The sequence below is a fragment of the Ambystoma mexicanum genome, chromosome 5p (genome assembly GCF_040938575.1).
Source record: "Ambystoma mexicanum isolate Mex_15411 chromosome 5p, UKY_AmexF1_1, whole genome shotgun sequence".
NCBI classification, from domain to species: domain Eukaryota; kingdom Metazoa; phylum Chordata; class Amphibia; order Caudata; family Ambystomatidae; genus Ambystoma; species Ambystoma mexicanum.
Genome location: NC_090930.1, coordinates 1140405195 through 1140422349, shown reverse-complemented (window position 1 = coordinate 1140422349; position 17155 = coordinate 1140405195).

The window sequence follows — 17155 nt, the reverse complement described above, 5'->3', positions numbered from 1 at the left end:
TTCTCTGGCAATTCACCCCCCCTTTTATGCAATGCAAGGAAATGGAAGGAAGCACACAGTTCTCAGAAATGCAATTCAAATGTAATTCAGTTCACCCAGCAACTTAGACTACAGACGTTGAAAACACAGGCAAAATGCTTTGATAGGCGCTGGCAATGTAGAAAAAAATAATATACTAAAATGAGTTTTAATTCCCTCTAGAGGTTCAGGGTGAGTGAAATCAAGTTAATATTAGTCCAGGCTCACTTTAGCAAGGATCTAGGGTGTAACTAGCAGGTTAAACGAATTTTTAGCAACTGAAAGCAAGAAGCTTCTGTTTTCACACGTGGAGAAATTTGCAAATCGCGGCAAAATTCGCGAGTGCGTTTTTCACGATTACGGCAAAACTATAGGGTTCTAGGTTCGTAGGAAAGCCACGATTCTCAGCTTTCAGGGGAAAGTTACTGCAAGTCTCTAGCACAAACGGTTGCGGAGATATGAGCGATTAAATAAAGGTCGTTTTTCAGATTTGAAATTTTAAAGTTCAAAAAGACAAGTGCAGCTTGCAACTAGAAAATGACAAGTGACAGGTTTACAAATGACAGTTGACAGTTAGGAGACAGTTCTACTTAGATTAAAATAGGATTGAATTATATTATTTTAACTAAGAGATTGGTTCTGCACAGTTTTGCTATGTACTCACACTATATTCTTGAGTGAAATGGGCCTCGCCATGGATCTGGTCAGGTTTTAGACGGGACTCTGGTCTCTGCACTTCACAGTGATCTGGGTCTGCTCTCTCTCTGGATTCTGAAGATTGAGGGATTTAAAGTCTGGATCTTTCTGCACAGCTTTCTCTGGAGATTGATGGAGGTAAAGTATGGATTTTCCCGGCAGAGCTTCCAGCTGCAAATGGATTGGAAAGTCCCTATCTGTCCTGTCTGTCTGCTTTTATGTGTTTAGAATGTGGGTGTGTTCTAGCATCACTGACCCTACCTCTCTCTCAGCTTCTAATTGGTCAAACTTCCATTTCTCATTTGATTGGGGGAGCTAAGTTGTGTCAGAGTGATGTCATTTTACAGCCTGCAGAGAGTCCACTCCTCCTGTCAACTTGCACACAAATCTAGATTTGATAACAAAAGACATATTTGCACAGGTAAGCATTGGTTTAAAATTACCTGCACACATCACATATCACAGGAGATATCTCCTGTTCAAACTCTGCTCTTCCTGGGAGCTTGCATTCAGAAATGGCAATATTTTGCACTTTTTAACTGGTTTGCAATTCCGGACATTACCCCAAATTTACACACATGTGCGCAAGGAGTATGGACATTAGTTGATGAAGTGTCAGATTTTTCACATGCACACATTCTGAGTAATATCCTCTTTTCTGCTAAAACCCCCCTGAACATGCCACCGGGTCCTAGCACGTCTTAAAATGTGGACAGAAAAATCACAAGAATTATGGTGTCATTTATACAATTTTCACATGTCCGCTCTATGAGTTATTCATCTTTTTCTAAAACCATATTCTGGCTATAGAGGTGTGTCTTTTCAGGTCACATGGTACAGAAACCAGTCTTTCCAGTTTCTGCCAAGCTCAGAGACCCTGCCCCTCCCAGCTTCTGCCAAGAGGAAGCTCCATTTACGACTCCCGCCAATAAAACATTTGCCTGAGTCAGGACAGGGCTTTGTTCAATTTCCTGCAGAGCCCAGGTAATTCAATCAGGGAAGTGTCATATCCCTTTTGGTGTGAGCAGCAAAAGGGCAGCTAGGCCTGGGAACACAGCTGTGACTCAAGTTTCACTCCTGATGGGGGTAGTTGCCAGGCAGAATTCAGTTCCTTAAGCCAGGTTACAGATAAAATGTCACTTTTTGTTCCCCAGTTTAAGTCAAGACATTTTTTTACATATGCAGCTAGAATGCTGATTCTAAGTTTAAAACTATGACATTTAAACAATTGCAACCTATGTGACACTCAAAGTAGGTCACTCATTTCTTTTAAACATTTAGATTTGTAGTGTCTTTCAGTCCACATTTACTTAAACTGCTGAAATCACAGCTCAGCCAGTCTTGTTATAAACCTTCAAGTCACTTCAGAATATAACTTTAGATTGTATCCACCTCTCAGTAAGTCTTTCTTTGGCCTGTTTTGGGTTCATTTATTCAGTTTTGCAAAAAGTAAAATCTGGTGTTGTTTTAAAATGCCGGCTTTTGGATAGTGGTGAGTACTGGTACTGCACCCATTTTTGGGATTTAAGAAAATGAATTCCAAACAGTTATGGGTTTGCTTTTGGCAATCAGCATTGCCATTCCCAATGGTTTCAGACTACTGTGTGGGTAGTCCAATGGTGGTTTTAGGCAGTGTCCTTCTGTGCCCATAACATCGGCAAAAATGGGTGGCAGCCTATTCTTCATGCATTTCCCTGTGCATTTTCTGGGAAGCTCTGGCCATCATGATGTTTTCCAGATCAGTACTGCACAGTTTTGAGGTTGGGCTCGGATGCATGGGTAAATACATCCCACAAGCCCCCCTCTTGCGATGGCCATTCGGTTTCACTGATGGGACTCGCAAGACCTGGGATGTTTCTTCATCTTCTTCCAATAGATGGCACAGTTCAGCATCTTTTCTCCATCCGGTCGGATCGATCGGTTCTCCTCGCCGGTCCTGATGGGAATATTGGGCGGTACCCCGGGCCCGTTGCGTCTCTGCTCCCGGTCTCCGGATCGTCCTCCTTGGTCATTCTCCATGGTTTCATCTCTCCTAGGACGACAAAGGAAGAGCGGCAATACCTACTCATAGACGTCTTTCCACCACTGTTGAGATAGTGGGGCAGCATATGCATTTCATCATACGAAACATTACATTCTTATTTTGAAAAAAGAACAGTATAACTAAGAGACAGTTTCATGCAAATCACAATATTTTAGAGACTAGATGTGGTATGTTTTATGGTTGGAACTGAATTAATCTGAGACAGTACCCGCTAGGATTCCAGAGGATTCCTCCAGTTGTTGCAGAGCGTGCCTGGGATGGCAACACTTCAACTGGTTTATGTGGACCCACTTGTCTTCCCCCGCTGCCAAAGGACCTTTGGGGATGTGGATTTTGTAGGCCACAGGGGAGATCTTGTCAATGATCTCAAAGGGTCCCTTCCATGTAGGCAAAAATTTGCGCTGCTTGGCCTGGTTCCTTTGGAAGTTGTATAGATAGACCCGGTCTCCCACCTGATATTCCTTCCTGGAAGTTTTCAGGTCATAGTGGGTCTTCATGCTATCAGCTGATCTTTCTAGATTCCGCTGAGCATAAGCAAAAGCATGTTGGAGGTGTTTCCTTAAATTCTCCACATACTCATGAGTAGTGGAGGCATTTATCAGTGTCTGCTCTTGGGTCCTGTAGAGCAAATGCTGAGGAAGCACCATCTTGCGCCCAGTCATCAACTCAAATGGTGACATTTTGGTGGCAGATGAAGGAGTAGATCTGATGGCCATTAGGACCATAGGTAATCGGATATCCCAACTTGGCCCAGAATCTGCCACAAACTTTTTTAAGATGCTCACAATTGTTCGGTTATATCTCTCTACTGCCCCAGAAGAAGCTGGCCTGTAAGCAATGTGTAGCTTTCTCTTGACCCCCAGTATCTCCCACATCTTTGTCATCACTTCACTGGTGAAGTGGCTACCTCTGTCTGACTCAATCCTTTGAGGTAGACCAAAACGGGAAAAGATGTGGTTAATCATCAAGGCAGCTGCCGTTTCTGCCTTGCAGTTTGGGGCTGGGAGACATTCCACCCACTTGGTGAACAAGCATGTGACAGTCAACATGTACTTATTCCCCCTAGCAGAGCGAATCACGGGGCCTACAAAGTCGATTTGTAAATCTGACCATGGCATCCCCCGCTTTTGGAGAGGCGCACGGTGCGTGAGGGATGATGGCTGAAATTGTGCACACACAAGACACCCCTTCAAGTATTGGTCGAGGTCCTGCCCCATGTGTGGCCAGTATGCAACCTCTCTTAAGATTTCCAATGTTGTGTGAAACCCCCTATGACCGGCGGTGGCCGCATCATGGGCGTGACTTAACATCAGGCTTCGGAATGAGGTAGGAACCACCCACTGATCGTGGCCAGCTTTGGATTTCCTTACCAGCAAACCGTCTTGGATTCGGAACATTTTTGGACATTTCATCAACACTCTTAGGTCCTCTTTCCCAATATAATCGGTATCCGTCAGGGGAAAGTTCTCAGGGTCCTCAAGGTGCTGGTAAAATTTACCAATTATTGGATCCCCCTTCTGAGCAGTAATCAAATCAGCATCAGGGGTCTCCTTACTCCATTGTGCAATTGAAAGGTCGTTGTGAGCATTTGTCTGGGACCTAGTGATAGCAGTGACCTGGATTTCCCCCAACAGGGACTCAATCTCAATTAGATCCCCTTGGATGGCCCCGGTTTTGGCCAGCTGATCAGCTAAGTCATTTCCAGTTTTGTCTGGTCCCTCTACTTTGGAATGACCCTTGATCTTTTTCCAATAGATGGTCATCTCATTCGAGGTGACCAGATCATCAATGTTTTGGATCAACTTCCCATAGTTCAAGGGTTTGTTGTTAGCACATAACATGCCTCTGGTTTTCCAATTAACCAGGTGCTCCACGAACCCGTTCCGTACATAATCCGAATCTGTGATTATGACCAGTTCGTGGAGTTGATGCTGGACAGCAGTGAGGATGGCCTGATGCACAGCCATCAATTCTGCCACCTGACTACTTCGGGGACCAATTTTGTATCCAGCGGAGGGTTCTGGGGACTCATTCACCCATGCATTCCCTACGCCGGCCACCAGTTCTTTCTCCCCGTCGTTGTCAACATGGTAAGAGCATCCATCCACATACACAGTGGGCATTCTCTCACACTTGTCCTCTTCAAAGACTTTGTGTGGGGAATTAAGGTATGCCTCCATGTTGTCCTTGATTTTTAGACTTTCGTCCTCGAGACAGTTTTCTCTGGCACAATCATGCAAGTCAGCCAGACCTTGCGCGAGGGGACTCTTCTTGTTTTGGCCATATCGGACCTCCACAGGAAAGCCTTGCATTGACAGAATCCAGGAAGTAATTCGGGAATTACTCACATTTCCGGCCCGGATTCTGTCACTTTGGAGATATTGCAGAGGCTGGTGTGGAGTCTCCACTATGATGTGTTCCCCCTGGATAAACGGGCGGTAATTCTTCAATGCCCACACCGTTGCCAGGAGTGCCTTCTCACAATCATTGAATTTTTCCTCCACAGAGGATAAAGTTTTGCTCGCATAGGAGATTACTTTATTGACCTTGTCATGCTTTTGGTATAATACTGCCGTCAAGCACGTATTAGAGAACCCCGTCTCCAGGAAGAACTCCTTGTTTCTGACAGGGTAAGCTAGGCAAGGCGCTTGTGAGAGGCTTCTCTTGAGTTGTCTTACTGCCTCGGCTTGTTCTGGACCCCATTCCCACTTGACCCCCCCCTTCAGGAGATGAATCAGGGGTCTGGTAATCTCTGCGTAGCCCTCAATGAACTTTCTGCTGTAATTAGTCAGTCCAAGGAGGCTCCTTAGTTCTCGCAGAGTTGTGGGGTCTTTCAGTTTCTGAAGTGCTTCCACTTTCTTTTCCTGGGGACAGAGACCCTGAGGAGTAATCTCATGCCCCAAGAAATTAACACGGGTTCTACACCACTGTGCTTTCTGAAAGGAAAGTTTTGCTCCGGCGGCCCTCAACTGTGTCAGAACATAACGGATCTCCGCTATGTGTTCCTCCACAGATGAACTTTTGATGAGGACATCATCTACATAAGCCAGGTTACCCCTCGCACCCAGGTCGGGCATGGCCTTATGTAGAAAAATGTTGAATTCATTACCGGAGTTAAGGTATCCGAAGGGAGTCCGGGTGCATGTATACTGCTGGCCCCCAAAGGTAAAAGCCAGTTTGTATTGGTCCTCCCTACTGACAGGCACGGTCCAGTATCCATTGGTCAGGTCTATTGCAGTGAATACCTGTGACCCCTGGATCTGGGCCAGCCCTTGGTCAATGTAGGGCAGTGGCCATCGGGAAGTATGGACCCGTTTGTTGAGCTCCCTGAGGTCAGCACAGAGTCTCCACTGGCCGTTTGGCTTCAATATTCCCAGCACCGGATTATTGAAGGTGCTGTGGACTGGACGGATTATTCCCCGGGACTCAAGGTTCTTGATTATTTCAGTGAGGGACTCCATTGATGCGAGAGGCAAGCGATATTGCTTCACAAACAAAGGAGTCATGCCAGGGTCCGTGGGGATTGTTGTGGTGTGGATGTCGGTGCGACCACAGTCATATGAGTCTACCGCAAAGAGATCTTGGAAATCCAAGAAAACTTGTTTCAACTTTTGCTTTTGTACCAGTGTCACACAGGCATCAGCTAGGTTGACTCTCTCTTCCACCATCTGCCTGAAGCCTGGAAAGACTTCTGGTTTGGCTATTTCAGTGGCCTCCTCCAGCTGGGTGGAGAAGTCCCTGGTCAGAGTGCTGATTTGGACTGGAGGCTTCAGGTGGGAAAGGCAGCCCTCATGGACTTGGAAAATCACCTCATCCCTCCTGAAGTCACAAGTCACATCTTCCTTACCATAGGGGCAGGAAGTGTACACCAGGAAGTTCCCCCCATGCCGGGTAAAAATCCTGTCTGGTGTTGTATTGTCCTCACTGTCACTGTCAAAACAGTCCTTGGGGATTGGTCCTAACAGTTCATTTAATAAGTCGATGGAAAAATGTCGGTCATCAACCGCCATTCCAATAATGGTGCCTGCGGCTAGAGTAATACTCTTTAAGTCGCTGTTATCCACCTCTATTGGAATGGTGTCATGTTCTATGTTGACTAATGGAGTTGGGTTTACCCCCAACCCTTGCTGTTGGAGAGAAGCATTTAGATGTATGTAAGCATCAGGGTTTTTCAACTCTTGTCCCCTTTTGACTTTCACTTCCAGGGAGAATTGTCGGGTCCTTTCTGGGATGGTGACTTCCTCTTTGATCTGAATTTCAACTGCATAAGTTAGCAATTGAGCTGACCTAAATGCTTTTTCTGGATCATCAAAGCCCATGGGATTATCCGATAATCGGGACCAAGCTTTGAAGTTTATTAGGTCCAAACTAATGGCAAAGCGATTGAGAATGTCACTGCCTAAGTAAAAGGCGGCAGGGACGTCTCGCACGACCCAACAATTGTGGACTATGCTCTTGTTGCCAATGGAGATTTTGAGCATACACCTGCTTGGCAGGAGGTGTTTGGAATCAGGTGCTTCCAGGTCCATTTCCCATTTGTCTATCAGTTTGAAGGTGGGAATGGCTGGATCTTTTGGGAGTTGGCGAAACATGGCTTCGCTGATGAAGCTCTTACCGTTGCTCACACACACTCGAGCGAGAACAGAGTCCTTCCCATCATTTAACTGAACAGGGATGAACAACTGCTCTCCAATTTGCTGAATATCAGCCAGGCTCTGAGCTGATTTCACATCTTTCTGGACTATAGGAGTGGGAGTTTCTGATTGTGGATTAGTATAGAATTTCAGAGTGTTTCCTTCCAGCGTGGAATACCACCTTAAACTGGAAGGAAGGTTGATTTTCAGAAATAGAGTGGACCCCCCATTACCAGTCTGTTGTCCTACTGCTATTACTGTCACGTCTGGAATCTGGTTGTTCTGGAAGTGAAATTCTACTTGGTCAGATTTTTGTTCAACATTGTGGCAGGTGCCGTTTAAACTAACATGGTTAACACTCTGTTTTAATTTTATTGGTCGGCTAGTCTGGGTCCAGAGGACCTTGTTTACGCAATCTATTAGGGGTGACAACCTTCTCAGGAGGTCATTCCCTAGTAAACAAGGGGTGCCCTCTGGGGTCACAACTATGACCGGGTGTTTCAACTTATGTCACCCAATTTTAATGTCCAAGTCTGCCGTCCCCTCAACGGGAATTTCCTTCCCGTCAAAGTTCTGGAGTTGTCCAGGAAGAGAGGTGAGAGGAATTTGGTAATTCTCTCCCCTTCCTGCATTCAGTTCGTCAAAGGCCCTTCTGGACAGAAGGGTAGCTTGAGATCCAGTGTTCACCAGCGCCGAGATTGTACCCTGCCCCTGTACTTGTACCGGGGCATAATATCTTCCCTCCTTCTCCTCAAGGGGGCACAGATAATGTACATTTTTGGACAACTAGTGGGCTAATTTTCTGGTTCTGGACATCGCGAGAGAAGAATTTTGGGCAGAATTCTGTGGAGAGCCTTGGGAATCTGAAAGAAAAATTTGGCAACTGGAGATCAGAGCCATTGTGGGTTCCCCTGGTTCCAGTTCTGGGCCGCCCCCCCCTTTTTGGAGGCAGTCCCCAGGGTGGGTTTGAACCAGGGGATTTTCTTGCTGTTGGTTCTGGGATGAGATGGTGGGCGGCGGTAGCTCAGTCTCCACATCTCCCCAGTCTGGATTTGCATCCCTAGGGACCCATTTTTCTTTGGGAGGAGTTCCCCCCTCTCTGAAGGAGAAGATCCTTTTCCCAGGATCCTCTGAGGATCCCTCTCCCTCAAATTGGAAGATCTGTACCTCCTCCTCAAACTGAGTCTGTTTGGGTCTTTTGTTTCTCCTACCCCCCCTCTGCTCCTTAGGAGGCAGACTTTCCGGGGCAAGAGATTTTGTTTCCGGTTCCTGGGTTTCCAGGGGCTGTTTACAAGTGAGGAAGGAAGCTTCCTCCAAGGCTTTACACCCCCCTTCCCCTTGTGCCTCCTCCCTGGGGACCGGTGTGTTATCGGGGTGCTGCCCCCGTCATTGTTCTGGAGCACCAGGTCCAGAGTTGGGAGCGTTCTGCGCCGGCATGCCGATCTGAGGGTTCTGCTGAGCCCTCAGTATGTGACCCAGATCCCGCGCCATGTTTTGAACCTGGCGCTCTAACTGGGAAACCCGCTCAGGCTGATACGGGCCCTGTTTTCTCCCCTGGGCTGATCCCGGGAAGGGTAGCTGTCCCTCCTCTGGTAATAGCCCGGGTTGGGAAGATTTGGGTACCCCTCCACCCTTGGCCTCCCCTCTCCCGGATTCAGTGGTCTGGGCTCAGGGAATTGGGGAAAGAAGGATGGATGGTTTTGGGGCTGAAAGTCGGGTGGATATCTGGGGAAAAAGTTCTGCCCAGGGTTTGGTAAATTTCTGCCCTCCTGTGGGAAGTTTGGAGGGAAGTTCCCTGGGTTAGGTGCTTGGCTGGATCCCCCCCCTTGGGCTGGAGGAGTCCACACATAACCCAGGATGGGTCGATTTCCCTTGTAACGGGGACTTACATAATCAGGAGAGCGAGAAACCCAATTTGTGGGGCTGCCTCCTTGGCTCCCTGTCTGTGATTGACCTGAGGACCTCCTGGGCCTAGCATTATTAGGTGCAGGTAGGTTTTTAGGCCCCCCATCTCCAAATCCAAAACGGGGGTGACCTTTACCTCTGCCACCTTGGCAGCAGCAGGGGTGCTGTTGGCTTTGGGGTTTTTCTGGGCATTACTTTTGCTATCTACCGGTTTCTGCACCTCATAGATCCGGGTAGCCTGTTCAATGACCCAGTCTAAAGATCTTTTCTCGTGAAAATCCCTCACGAGCTGGGTCATTATGTATTTGGGCAAGGCATGGAAAAACGTATTTATAAATTCTCTGCTATCCGTGCGCACCCTTCTTGTGGTCTGTGCAAAAGCACGCTTTAACTCCTGCACAAATTCTTGTGGGGCCTGATCCTCCCCACATTGCAAATTGTAGGCTGCCTTGCGAGCCTCTTGAGGATTTCTGTGAACAGAAAAATGTTTCAAGATGGCCGCCTTATAGGTGGACCATCTTAAATGATTTTGGTCCTCCAGCCCCGCAAAGAAACTGGAGTATTCCGGGGAGAAGGTCCACTTTACATATTGAATACAGCTTTGGCTGTCCTTCAAATGGAAAGTCTCCATCATTTGTTCAAACAACTCTAAGTGCTCCCAAACAGAATACTTAGCGTTCTTATGGTAAGGCGTGATGACGCTCCTGATCGCCTTAATCTGCTTTAAGGGGTCCTTAAGCAAGGCCCTTTTTGCCTTATTGGCCTTTTTGGTTCGGGTAACCCTTGTCCATTCGTCCTCGGACTCAGAGGCACTGCTCCCAGAGGTTCCCGTCTGTTCTTCCAGGTTTTCCCGGATTCTGCGAGCCTGGGAATGGCTGGCAGAATGTGGGGACCTGGTCTCCTGTGTCCTGCGCAGTTCAGAGGAGTCTTCAGATTCCTCCTTGCTGCCAGGATTTGATGGGTACCTCCTCCACTGACCTAACTGGGCAGAGGTTTTCAGGATGCCCTTAATGGGCCTACTCTCCTGGGGTTCCCCATTGAACTGTACTGTACTTGGGTGCCCATACCCGGATGCCCACCCCTCCATTCCTGAGTGGTACTGGCCTATGAGCCCCATACTCTTAGCTGGATAGTAATCTGCCATCCCTGTGGCCCTGTGCTCATGTGCGCCAGGGGACATGGGGGTGGTAGAGTCCAGGGACTGGGGGAGATGAAGGCCCCTGATGTTAGGGCTCCTGCGGTTATGGTCAGGAGTCTCTCTTTCCCAGCGGACCTCATCTCTATCCGCCCCTGCTCCCTGTTGCAATGCAAGAGCCTGCATTTGTGCTTTCAGTTCCTCAGTCAAGGCCTTACTAGACTCTATCAGTCTCTCCTGCATCGCTACCTGTTGTTGGAGCCTATCATTGTGTTGACAGAGGGCATCATTTTCCCTCTGTGCTTCCTGGTTGGTCCTGGAGAACTGGGCCAGTCTTTGCTGCAGGAGGTTTACCTCCTGAGTCCCATCCCTACCGGCCTGCTCCTTTCTTGCCAGAGCATCTTCCACCCTTCTGGTGTGCTCTACCAAGTTCTGGTTTTCTTTTTGGAGGTCACCCAGCCCCTGGAGGGCCAGGTGATTTTCTTCAATTTCCTTTTTTAAGTGGCAGACTTCCTGGCCTAAAGTGTCTCTTTCCTGACTGAGAGCCTGCATCTGTGCTGCCAGGTCGTCCCTCTGCCTTTGAAGGGCACCAGCTTTCCGCCGCTCTTCATCAAACTCTGCCTGGGTATCCAGGTCTTTCAGAATCAATTTATTGCTTTCTGCCTTTTCCCTATCTAGGTGGCCTTGCAGGGTGACTACCTGCTCAGCACATACCCTGTTGAAGTCCAGTTGTTGCTCCAGCTTTTTCTGGCTTTGCAGTAGGGAGTCCAAACCTTCTTGGTGTTCCTTCTGCAAGGCCCGAAATCTGGTATCCAGTTCTGACTTTTCCTTTTGCAGCACATCCATATCCTCCTTTATTTTAGTGATGTACTGTCTGGTCTCATTTTCTGACTCCTGGCTTCTGTGCAGCCTTTGCTCAGAAGAGTCCAGATCAGATTGGGCCTTCTCTAACGCCATCTGTTGCCTTTTTGCCAGATCATGGCCTTCAGCACATTTATTCTGTATGGCTCCCATATATAAATATAAATATGCCGCTATCCTAACAATCTTGTCGTGTTCATCTTTGGCCTTAGGAGCCATATATAGTTCACTCAGGGCCACATGTAATGGACCCTGATCTCTCCATAGGTCTGACCCTGTTTCAGTGACCTGTCGCGTGATGGCCTGCAACCAGGCATCCCGGCCCTGCTCAGCCCATTCACCTCTCACAAATAGTTTATGCAAGAAGTGCTCTCTGGCTATTTTCATATCTACCAAGGTCGTCATTCTAGAGATTGGTCTCTGTCCTGACTTACAGAAGTTTGTATTTTATTTTTGCAGAACAGAACTTTTCTTGGAGTGTCCCTTTTGAGGAATGCTTCACAGCGTAATGCAGCGTGGTGATCCGACTGGATATGTGTATCTGGTCAGCTGGCACGCTGTACTAAGCTGCACAAGTGGTATTCTAACCCAAACGTCCGGCCCGAGTCCCCAATTTGTAAGAGGATTCAATTCAACACTACAGCTAAGTCAACGCCTAGTCTAGAATACTGAATGAAAACCCTTATTGATATACCTTTATGTCCAGTTCATGCGTTCTGGATGACTACCCCTATATAACACCCCTCTCTTGGAATCCTCCTGACCCCACTGAGCCAAGAAGTAGTTCTGTTTTGCAAGTTTAAAGGTTTATTTGATAACTTAAACAATATATATTATATCACGCTTTATAATAAATTAATAATTGAATAGCACACTTAATCTGATATGATAAAGATTAACAACGGAGAATCTGGCACCAACACGCTTCTCTATAATCAATAAGGAGTTGACATGAAATGGATAAGGTAGCACACAGGTGAATAGGAACAAAAGAAGAAGGTGATACAGAATGCTTTATGTAAGCTCAGGTGGATGCAATATTCAATGAATGCAGTACAGAAAATACTCAATATGATTTCAACCAAACAATGTAATCACTTTTCTCTGGCAATTCACCCCCCCTTTTATGCAATGCAAGGAAATGGAAGGAAGCACACAGTTCTCAGAAATGCAATTCAAATGTAATTCAGTTCACCCAGCAACTTAGACTACAGACGTTGAAAACACAGGCAAAATGCTTTGATAGGCGCTGGCAATGTAGAAAAAAATAATATACTAAAATGCTTTTAATTCCCTCTAGAGGTTCAGGGTGAGTGAAATCAAGTTAATATTAGTCCAGGCTCACTTTAGCAAGGATCTAGGGTGTAACTAGCAGGTTAAACGAATTTTTAGCAACTGAAAGCAAGAAGCTTCTGTTTTCACACGTGGAGAAATTTGCAAATCGCGGCAAAATTCGCGAGTGCGTTTTTCACGATTACGGCAAAACTATAGGGGGTAGGAATGCGTTTCTAGGTTCGTAGGAAAGCCACGATTCTCAGCTTTCAGGGGAAAGTTACTGCAAGTCTCTAGCACAAACGGTTGCGGAGATATGAGCGATTAAATAAAGGTCGTTTTTCAGATTTGAAATTTTAAAGTTCAAAAAGACAAGTGCAGCTTGCAACTAGAAAATGACAAGTGACAGCTTTACAAATGACAGTTGACAGTTAGGAGACAGTTCTACTTAGATTAAAATAGGATTGAATTATATTATTTTAACTAAGAGATTGGTTCTGCACAGTTTTGCTATGTACTCACACTATATTCTTGAGTGAAATGGGCCTCGCCATGGATCTGGTCAGGTTTTAGACGGGACTCTGGTCTCTGCACTTCACAGTGATCTGGGTCTGCTCTCTCTCTGGATTCTGAAGATTGAGGGATTTAAAGTCTGGATCTTTCTGCACAGCTTTCTCTGGAGATTGATGGAGGTAAAGTATGGATTTTCCCGGCAGAGCTTCCAGCTGCAAATGGATTGGAAAGTCCCTATCTGTCCTGTCTGTCTGCTTTTATGTGTTTAGAATGTGGGTGTGTTCTAGCATCACTGACCCTACCTCTCTCTCAGCTTCTAATTGGTCAAACTTCCATTTCTCATTTGATTGGGGGAGCTAAATTGTGTCAGAGTGATGTCATTTTACAGCCTGCAGAGAGTCCACTCCTCCTGTCAACTTGCACACAAATCTAGATTTGATAACAAAAGACATATTTGCACAGGTAAGCATTGGTTTAAAATTACCTGCACACATCACATATCACAGGAGATATCTCCTGTTCAAACTCTGCTCTTCCTGGGAGCTTGCATTCAGAAATGGCAATATTTTGCACTTTTTAACTGGTTTGCAATTCCGGACATTACCCCAAATTTACACACATGTGCGCAAGGAGTATGGACATTAGTTGATGAAGTGTCAGATTTTTCACATGCACACATTCTGAGTAATATCCTCTTTTCTGCTAAAACCCCCCTGAACATGCCACCGGGTCCTAGCACGTCTTAAAATGTGGGCAGAAAAATCACAAGAATTATGGTGTCATTTATACAATTTTCACATGTCCGCTCTATGAGTTATTCATCTTTTTCTAAAACCATATTCTGGCTATAGAGGTGTGTCTTTTCAGGTCACATGGTACAGAAACCAGTCTTTCCAGTTTCTGCCAAGCTCAGAGACCCTGCCCCTCCCAGCTTCTGCCAAGAGGAAGCTCCATTTACGACTCCCGCCAATAAAACATTTGCCTGAGTCAGGACAGGGCTTTGTTCAATTTCCTGCAGAGCCCAGGTAATTCAATCAGGGAAGTGTCATATCCCTTTTGGTGTGAGCAGCAAAAGGGCAGCTAGGCCTGGGAACACAGCTGTGACTCAAGTTTCACTCCTGATGGGGGTAGTTGCCAGGCAGAATTCAGTTCCTTAAGCCAGGTTACAGATAAAATGTCACTTTTTGTTCCCCAGTTTAAGTCAAGACATTTTTTTACATATGCAGCTAGAATGCTGATTCTAAGTTTAAAACTATGACATTTAAACAATTGCAACCTATGTGACACTCAAAGTAGGTCACTCATTTCTTTTAAACATTTAGATTTGTAGTGTCTTTCAGTCCCCATTTACTTAAACTGCTGAAATCACAGCTCAGCCAGTCTTGTTATAAACCATCAAGTCACTTCAGAATATAACTTTAGATTGTATCCACCTCTCAGTAAGTCTTTCTTTGGCCTGTTTTGGGTTCATTTATTCAGTTTTGCAAAAAGTAAAATCTGGTGTTGTTTTAAAATGCCGGCTTTTGGATAGTGGTGAGTACTGGTACTGCACCCATTTTTGGGATTTAAGAAAATGAATTCCCAACAGTTATGGGTTTGCTTTTGGCAATCAGCATTGCCATTCCCAATGGTTTCAGACTACTGTGTGGGTAGTCCAATGGTGGTTTTAGGCAGTGTCCTTCTGTGCCCATAACATCGGCAAAAATGGGTGGCAGCCTATTCTTCATGCATTTCCCTGTGCATTTTCTGGGAAGCTCTGGCCATCATGATGTTTTCCATATCAGTACTGCACAGTTTTGAGGTTGGGCTCGGATGCATGGGTAAATACATCCCACAACACGTGCAGCGGTCGTGCTGCCCATAGAGCTGCCCCCCTCTCACTAATACCCTTAATACAACAGGCGTCACATTACAACCCACTCGAAAGAGGACGCTTTTGAGTCTTCCCATTTCACACAGATCTTCATTGCTCTGTAAATTACCTCCAATGAGTCCTGTCGGAGGGACACTGTGCCACACTTTTTTAGGATCTGGGATTGATGGTTGTGCAAGGGAAAGGTGAAACGAAGTAGATCACATCCTGTGATGTTAGGGTGCAGTGAAAGGTCAAAATTGGAAGGGAATGAATTTGTTGGCCATGAAAACAGAATGGCAGAAAGGCGCACAAGTACTGTATGGTTACTGAATTTATGAAGAACATAGCAACGTAGAAATTGGCAGAATATTAAAACGGTGTACATTATACATATGAGCCAAAAGTAGGCTGGCACATCCTTAAAATGTAATTCATGCTGGCAAGGTAGACATTTCACGACGGCCAATATTACGTTCACCTGCTGCTGCGGGGAAACCAGCATTACCGCACACTCTGATAGAGCAGCATGTTAAACTGATGCTGTGTGGAAGTACGCAGATGATGAACCGCGCTACAATTGACAGCGCGGTAGCAGTCACGCTGGCAGTGCTCAGCTCACCTATACCTGGTATGTTGCCACTGCACTACTCGTGGGGGTCATTAGGGTTCCTACAAACGTCCCCTCCCCACAAGGGCCGCAAAGATAAAAGGTCAGGTGGAATCCACCTCGTAAAGCCGTACATCACAGCTATTAAATGGAAAGACGCTTACTAGATTTCTCAATGCACTGTAGCAGGTGCATTGCAGGATAATTCATTCGATTTCTCAACACACCTCACCTCCTACCATTGTTAGACCGTCTCATTCTTTAATGAAGAAACAGAAACCCAGGATTTCAACTGCAGACCTCTTAATACGTCCTTATACCATCCGCTCCTCTCCCATAGTGCCCTCCTTTCACTCTCCACCTTCCTTCCCACGTGGTCCAACTACATATGTGGGTCGGCCTTAAAGTGCAGCCTCTAAATACTCACAACAACCATAGAAAATACACGGACAGTATTTTTCGTGTGCACTTGCAAATCTGCTCGTCCATCTGAATTTGAAAGTCTTTTATGCCTCATGTGTTTAAATCGTGTGACTTGTGTGTGACAAGCACGACGCACGGTCCCCCAGAATGGCAGAACGTGAGGAACATTCCCACACTATGGGATGCCAAACTGTGTGTGGAGTCTCAAAAAGCATTCATGAATGCAAGTCCGACGGATTGTTAGGAAGAAAATAAAACACCTGGACGCTTCTGCTTTCTCTACTCTGGACAACAGAGAATACCTGCTTTAAATCATTATTCTTCCAGTAAACGTGCCATGTGCCGTTCACATGTGTATGTGCATTTTGTGCTTCCATGCATGCAGAATGTTTAATCATATCATGCTCATCAGCGATAGAGGGCACTTTATCTGTACTATCCATGACAACAACGCGGCTGCCTCTGGGAGTGGATGCGACTAAGCGACACCTCACAGCGAGTGCCGAACTAAAAGCGCAATAGCTGCATGCAGCATCAGGTCCATGCACCATGCATGCACTGCAGACTCATTGCACACATTACGCAAAGCCTATGAAGCGCATGCATATTTGATTGCCGAATGTGTGGGAGTCTGTACAGTGCTGCGTGTGCATCACGGAACCTGTGCTTGCATAGTGCTGTGCATATTACATACATAACAAGTGCTGAATATGTGCATTTGCAGCTTTGGATGTGTATTGCTCAATGCATGCATATGCATTGCTCAATGGACATGTCTGTTTCTTAATGTGCTGTCCGGCAGTGCATTTTGGAAAGTGCTAGCAGTTCAGGGGAAGGTGGCATGATGGAGGGTATTGCTAGCTCCTGAAATTACACGCTCTGGAAGATGATGTTGTGCTCTTAGAGCCCCACATATTAGAGCCACAAAATGGCAGTCCGGCTGCCTTTTAAGGTGAAACTACATTTTAAACTTTTACAACTATAATCGCTTTCGATATTACCCAAATTGACCTTTTACAATTGACCTTTTGCACAATTGACTTAATTATGGTGGTCCTAATTGACCTTCTGCACAATTGACCTTTATATTATTTTAGTTATTTTTTCTATGTATTGGATTGGTTTTGGATTATAAATAATATAAGGGGATTGGGTTGGGGTTGCAGGGCGTTTTGGTTTGGGTGGGGGTTGT